The 7,718-nt window shown below is 44.7% G+C and overlaps 1 long non-coding RNA gene across 1 annotated transcript; it reads right to left on the bottom strand.

Annotated features, from left to right (window-relative positions):
• LOC140720944 (uncharacterized) lies at nucleotides 1-7,500 on the bottom strand. Its single transcript, XR_012097287.1, has 4 exons — nucleotides 7,332-7,500; nucleotides 4,816-4,983; nucleotides 2,484-2,580; nucleotides 1-282 (listed from the first exon to the last, which is right to left on the bottom strand). It is a non-coding gene; the product is annotated as an uncharacterized lncRNA (long non-coding RNA).
• Nucleotides 7,501-7,718: the final 218 nt, after the last annotated feature.

Here is a 7,718-nt window from a genome sequence, read left to right on the forward strand (position 1 = left end):
CTTGTTGGAGATTTGGCAATTCCGTGTTTGATGAGCTTCCGAGTTGACAGACAGTCGCCTCACTTGTGCTGGTTCCAGGGTCCGGATCGGTGTCTCCGACATCACTGTCTCTGGGCTGACTTTGCTCCTCCTCCTCTGCGGCCGGACCGCATTCAACTGGGACATTGCTCTCAATCTGACCCTGCTTTGGTGCATTGTTTCCGGTGTCCCGATTATCTTCAGTCGATGAGCTGCCTAGTGACAACCTCTTGAGTAATTTCTGTACTCGATTTAATTTCCCACCTGAAATAAATGACGAAATACAATTTAAACTAGAGTGATTTAGAACTCAGCAAAACAAGGATTCACGCTAGGTGAATCACAATAATATCATAAGACATAGGGACAGAATTAGGCCAATTGGCCCATCGAATCTGCTCCACCATTCAATCATGGCTGATCCTTTTTTTCCCTCCTCCACCCAATTTCTCGGCCTTTTCCCGTAACCTTTGATGCCGTGTCCAATCAATAACCTACAAGTCTCTGCCTTAAATACACCCAATGACCCGGCCTCCACAGCTGCCTGTGGTAACAAATTCCACAAATTCACCACCCTCTGGCGAAATAAATTTCTGTTTAAATGTTTATCCTGAGGCTGTGCCATCTTATCCTGGACTTCCCCAGCACAGGAAACATCGATCCACATCTACTCTGTCTAGGCCTTTCAACATTTGAAAGGGTTAAATGAGATAACCCACCCCTCACCTTTCTAAATTCCAGCGAGAACAGACACAGTGCCATCAGTCAATGGAGCCGAGACTCCGGCTGACCAGATTTGGAGTGGAACTGTGTTGGTGAATGTGAACCGCACTTCCTGCCAGGTGACTATCCCAATAAGCCGGTGACCAGACACATCCACTCCCAGATACAGAACAGGATAGACACAATAATACTGATCACTAGCTCTCCAGTAGTTGAACACACTGATAACCAGGGCATCTTAATGGAACGGTGTCCGGTGATACCGTGAAATAACACTGGGATTATTTTCCACAAGCAAATTCTCCCTAGGTCACAAACTGTTCAGTCATCTGTGTCACACACAAACCAACCACTGAATTGCACACTGTAAGATCCCCTAGATCACATACATTCCGTCTGCTGTGTCAAAGTGTCCGGTTCCTTGGTTCACAGACTGACCATTACCTCGAGACGCACACCGTCTTGTCCCCTGGGTCACAAACTAACCATTGCCTTGAGTCACAAACGGTCCTGTCCCCAGGGTCACAGACTGACCATTACCTAGATACGCACACTGTCCCTTTCACAGGGTCACAAACAAATCAGCCACCGGATTACAGGAGATGTTGTGTGGAGTCGACATTTAGCAGGTTTGCCATCATTAGCTCCAGAGCAGAATACAGGCGCAGAGATATCTTGTAACAGTGTTATAAACTGTTGGTTGGGCCAGTTGAAATGGCGTGTGCAGTTCTGGTACCAATACTACAGGAAGAATGCATTAGTGCCTGAGAGTCTGCGGATTGAATATTCTATTCACAAAAGATTGAATCGGATAAGAACATTTTCTGACTCAGAGAAAATAGTTCCCCTCCATAAATGCTGCCTGACCTGCTGAGCTCCTCCATCATTTTATGTGTTCTCCACCCTAGTTCCCCTCCAGAAATGCCGTGGAATTCACCTTAATCCTATTCACCGATGACATTACTTTGTCCCAGTCACCTTCTTTGATTATGTTTGACTCCTGCTGTTTTTATATTTCCTGTGCTATATCAGCATATCAGCATTGAAGCTCATTAAACGTCTTTTGTGAAAATAACGTTCACCATTTGTCCACAGCCTAGACATTCATTCGGGTATTATAACACGGAAACAGACCACAAATTTACCTACAAGGAGCTGTCTCCTGATCCTCAGCAATTCTAAACTTTGGCAATGTTCTCGGCTGGGCTACAGAAAACAGATTTCGGAAACTCACTTCATCTCCTTTGCGCAGCAGTCAAGATAATCAAGGGGGGAGTTGCCAGTTACCCGACCAAAACCTGAACTGTTGTGTTATCACACAATCTCTGAAATTCCGGAAGTGCTCTTATCACCTGTCTCTGAATTTTATAAATGAAAGTTGGAGATGTCTTTCACCTCTAAACAGGCCCTGATGTGCAACAAGCCCTGAGCCTGGACTTTTACGGAACAAACAACACTGATATCACATTCCTGTTAGTGTTTCACTCCCAACTTGCTGATTCAGGGTCTCCTGCTCCTTTCACTCAGGTGAAGCTTTGCCTGGTGAGTGGAGTCATTCCACCATTATCGGTGTCAGGTCCCTGCGCTGGAACTGTTGGACTGATCGATTACTCAAGACCTCTTTACCAAGGTATTCAATGGTCCTGTTGCTGTACCCGTTAGCATCTGTGTAAGATACTTCATCGGAACGATTGTGCACAGATGCGACAGAGGTTTAATCATAAAGATCCCAGTGAACATACCTGCAGCCATTCTGAATCCGACTGACGATTCCTGGTTGTTGATTTTTTGTTTAAACTTTGGTCCTGGTGCAGAAATGCTCCACCTGCCGGTGATTATCTGAATTACACAGAAGCAGACAGTGAGTCGGAGATATGATTACTTTGTAAATATGACAGAACCTACATCCCCTGTATCAGAGCAAGAGTTGGCTTAGGGACCAACTGCTCCCTGTCTGTCGGCATGTCTGTCCAGTGATATCTGGCGCATCCTACTGATAGAGTAACCGAGCAACAGAGCACAAATGCAGACCCTTCAGCCCGATGAGAAAATGCTAACCACTGTGCCCACAGATTTGATCCTCTTTTTCTGTTTTAGGCCCATTTCCTCCTGGCATCCTCAATCCATCTGCTTCTGGAATTATACAATTGGGTCTGCCTCATCCACTTCCTCTGGCAGGTCCCCCCACATCATCACCGACCTCTGCGTGAAACCGTTGCCGCTCCTGTTTGCTTTACAATCCATTTACCACTCCTTTGCGCATTTAGATCCCCTATAAGCTATGATAATATTCATCATGAACACCATCTACTAATTTGTGTCATCAGTGAACGTACTAGTCAAGCCTTGTACATTCGCATTCAAATCATTGCTATCAAATAACGAATATCAAATGTCCCAACTAGCAGTCTTGTGGCCTCTTTTCAAAGAAAAACCTTCAACCGGCACTCTTTGCTTGCTACCTTCCAGGCAATTTTGAATCCATCTAACTTTCTCACCCTGGACCGCATGTGACCTTATCTTCCAGACCGAGCTTTCATTTGGCACCTTGTCAAAGGCTTTACTGAAGCTCAATGTACAACATCCTTTCCGCTGCCCTCGATGACACTCATCTTCAAAAACTATAACAAGTCTTGTTGAACACAAACTCCCATGCACAATGCCACGATGTCTCCTGATCAGACTCTGTCGATCCAAATATCGGTGCATGACTGTCACATATTGTGGAAAATTATCTCTGGCACCTCCCCTACACTTTTCTCCACTCACCATCTAAACGCCGATTTTATATCTATATAATCAACATCAGGAAAGTTGAGGTCAACAATGACAGCAACCCTGTTGCATTTTCACTTTTCGAAAAACTGCCAAGTTATCTGCTCCTCATTATCCCAGTGGCTTTTGGGTAGGTATGAAGATTACTCCCTTCCCGTTTCTGACTTTCATTCACGCTGTGTGAACATGATCCCTCCATGATGTCCTCCGTTTCTGTTGCTATGATACCATCCCTGATAAGCAGTCACAATTGTCCCCATTTCACCCCCTCCTTATGCATTCTGAAACAACTAAACCCTGAAACATCAAACAGCCAATCCTGCCCTTGTAACAGTCAAGTCTCTGTAACGGTGACAACATGCACCTTTCGTGTACTGAACCATGTTTAATTTACTCTTCTTATTAATACTTTTTGTGTTGAAGTAAACACATTTCAACCCATCTAACTGACTACCTGACTCCCTGTCCACAACCGATCCTTCCACAGTCTCTCTGAACATTGCATCTGCCTTAATCCCAACTGCTCCATCATTTGCCCTAACACTTTGTTTGCCGTCCCGCAACGACTGAGTTTGAACTGACCCCGGCAGCTGCAGGAGATTCGTTCATCTCAAGTACAGATATAACCCGTCCCTTTGGTACGGGGTCAAATTGGAACATAACTTCTTTGCAAAACCTTTTTCTGCTTAATCACAGGGTCATGGGTTCTGATAATTTATTAGTAGAAATATTTGATGAAGTCAGGGTATGTAAATGTAAATTATCGATTGGCTTTTGCTTTTTGTGACTGAATGAAATGTGGTGCTGGGACTTTTGGCATCAGATGGGTTGGTTCTCAGCAGAGGCTTGCACAACCATAGACTCGAAGAAAGTATATCATTATAGCTTGCAACAGCCAGAGGAATCAATTACATGTCACTGTAGTTCATGGCAGTTCTACATTTCTGAAATCACTACAGAACGAAGCAATTGGGCGTCTCAGAAAGGGAGGGAATTGTCAAAGCATTTTGAGATGATTGTGACCTAATACAGCCAGGCAAGGTAAAATCAAAAGTGATCTAAATCTATTTCAGAAGATGCAAGAGCTTGAGATGATCAGACACTGAGGGAATGTGAGTGAATTTAAAGAACAGGGATTACTGACAGCACATTACCAGACCTGGAGTGATTGCAACTGGGTCTAATAGAGGCATAACTGGTACTTGTGGGCACATTCAGTCTCACTCCAACTATTTCCTACCTTCGTTTGTACAGATATGTAATGTCTAAAGGGCCAGTGTTTGAGTAAATGAGACTCACCAAACTTTCTCCTGACTGAATGAAAGGAAACTCTGAGTCAGAAGGGCTCTCTCCAGCTGGTGTCCTCAGTTTTCGTCTCGTTCAAATGTTGCTGCTCCCTCGTCTTCAGTTGTTCTTTGCTTCCAGTCGTGGGCTTTTCTTCCAACAAATCTCTCAGCGCAGATCTAACTTAAATCGGAGAGATAATGAAGCACATTTTCAATATAAGGAAGAACAAAACATATCTGTTGAATATTCTTGAAAACAAAATTCATTGGAATTTATATCTTGAACGCAGATATAATGATCTGAGTGATGAAATCTGTAACGGTCCCGCACAGTTTACAAAACCGGACAGGGAATATAAAAGAACACACAGAAAAAGCTGGAGGAACTCAGCAGGCCAGGCAGCTTGTATGGAAATGACAGTCGACGTTCCGTTTCTAATGCAGCCAGCATCTTCAGCAATCTGCTCTGCACCCTCTCCAGCTGGAATGTATACATGACAAGATTTTCACTGACCCTCCGTACATGAGAATAATAAATGAGTCCCCACTTATTGTGAGGTAATATTAGAGAGACTGAGCTTCTGCTCTGGAACTTCTGGCGAGAGAATTCACTGAAGTGTACAAATGTTTGAGAAGCCCGAAAGAATGGAAAGGCTTCCTTTTTGCATTAATAGGGTTATATACCTGGAAACGTTTTCTGCACTTCGGCAATCTGTAACAGTGACATGGAGTCAAGGAACAAAAAAAATGCCCACCCACAATGAGAAGACGTGACATATACGGATGTCACTCCCTGATCTGAACGGAAGAAAGATTAAACTGCACATTCATGCGAAACAAACCCCCAGACGCACGTGACGTCAGATGGGCCAAATGGCCTAATACTGCTCCAGTATTTGATGGTTTTATGTGGAGGCGCCAGAGTGACATCACGTGTGGGTGACAGCTTGCATTCAAAAGTTGTTGAGTGGAGGTTTTAATGATTTCAGGGGGAGAACGAAGGAAACTTAACGGGTTTCATCACTGAATCCGATGTTGTATGATGTAAAGTCCTTTGCCAGCTGCCCTGCTCTGCCATGTTGTCCTTAGAGTGGGCGGTGTGGTGCTTGTCTCGAGTTGGGTCACAAAACCCAGAATGTTTCCGGGAAAGAGTTTCCAGGGTGATCTGATTTGAGGTGGTTCGGTCAGTGCAGTGTCTCGTTGTTTAGTATTTTCATAAACAACAGTTTTACTACTGTAAACAGGAATTACCAGCAGGGGAAACACAGATTCGTATCAGTTAACAGAAAACCTCTCGTCCCTGCTGTCCTTGTCTCCCGGTAATCTAAACCACCCCGACAGTGAGCGAATTATTCAGACAGCTGATCGCTGACAGGGATTTATTTCTTGCTCGTTGAAGTTCGCCCAGAGTCGGTTGGATGGAGTTAATGTGAAGTTTGGAGGGTGTCACAGTGAATGAACCGACACCGAACGGTCTGTGTTGTCCGTCCGACACCCTGCCACAGTTGGCGCTGTGTGGACCTCCTGCAGGTCAGGGCACAATGCCGAACCCAGCTGAATCCAGCGGTTCTCCTGATCGGGCGGCGATGAGGAAGGGGCTTATCTCGGGTTTGTGTAAATCGAAAGTCGGTTGCAGTGGGTAAGGGCCGGAACTGAACCAGTCATCTGGGGTGTCCGGGGTCGCCAGTGCTGCAGGCCTGGTTTCAGTTTTGCGCCCGAGCCTGGAATGTATGATCAGTTAGTTATGATACCCAAGTTCAGAGTGTGGATGTGGGTGAAGGAAATCTGTCCACGGGTTCGATTGTGGGGTGAACGATGGGAAGGGTGTGGGGCTATTGGCGGGGTGAGGGGAGGTTGGGGGCTTACGGAGTATCGGACGCAGCGTACCGGAAGGATGGGTCTCGAGGTAAATCAAGTTGTAAACAACGGAGGATCTTTCTCTTTGGATCAGACATGATACGCGTCCTTTCAGGAAGCAGCAAGTTCCTCTTTATATTTGTTACTGTCTAATCTTGCTGTTAACATTGAGTTTGTTACAGGGCCCCAGAGTCTGCAAACAGATGATTGTTAGGAAGCAGAAGCCGACGGTGAGAAGCTGCTTCTTGGATTTGAGTTCCGTGCTTAGTGATGTTCCCGGGGTTACACCCATTCGTACTTGTCGTGTATATCGATAATTTGGTTGAGAATGTATAGGATATGGTTAATAAGTCGGCACAAATTAAATTCAAGCAATTACATTTCTGAAAGGCAGTAAGTATAAACAAACCCCTCTTATTCCCGCTCCCCACTCAGAATTGACCAAAAGCTATTTCAAAACACGCAAAAGCTTGAAATAAGCAAACACTGAGGGAATGTGAGTGGCTTTAAAGAGCTGGGCTGCTGACAACACATTACCAGACTTGGAGTGATTGCAGCTGGGTCTGACAGAGGCATAACTGGCACATTCAGACTCATTCCAACTGTTTCCTACCTTCCTTTGTATAGATATGTAATGTCTAAAGGACCAGTGTTTGAGTAAATGAGACTCACCAGACTTTCTCCTGACTGAATCAATGGAAACCCTGAGTCAGAAAGGTTCTCTCCAGTCGGTGCTCTCAGTCTTCGGGCTGGTTCACTTGTTGCTGTTCCCTCGTCTTCAGTCGTGGTTTGCTTCCATTTGGGGTTTTTCTTCCAATAAATCTCTCACCGAAGGTCCAACTTTAACTAGAGAGATAATAAAGCACATTAACAATACAAATGAGAAAAAATATTTCTGTTTATCGAAGTTTAAATGTTGAAGACAAATATAACGATTTCAAAGAACAAATCTGAAATTTCCCCTCGCACTTCCCAATGCCTGATATGGGATACGAAGGAGTCATCGTTCAGTTATGGTCAGACACAGGATGTAGGAGGAGAATCAGATGATTCTGTCCA

This window comes from Hemitrygon akajei, unplaced genomic scaffold (genome assembly GCF_048418815.1).
Source record: "Hemitrygon akajei unplaced genomic scaffold, sHemAka1.3 Scf000048, whole genome shotgun sequence".
In the NCBI taxonomy this organism is placed as follows: Eukaryota; Metazoa; Chordata; class Chondrichthyes; order Myliobatiformes; family Dasyatidae; genus Hemitrygon; species Hemitrygon akajei.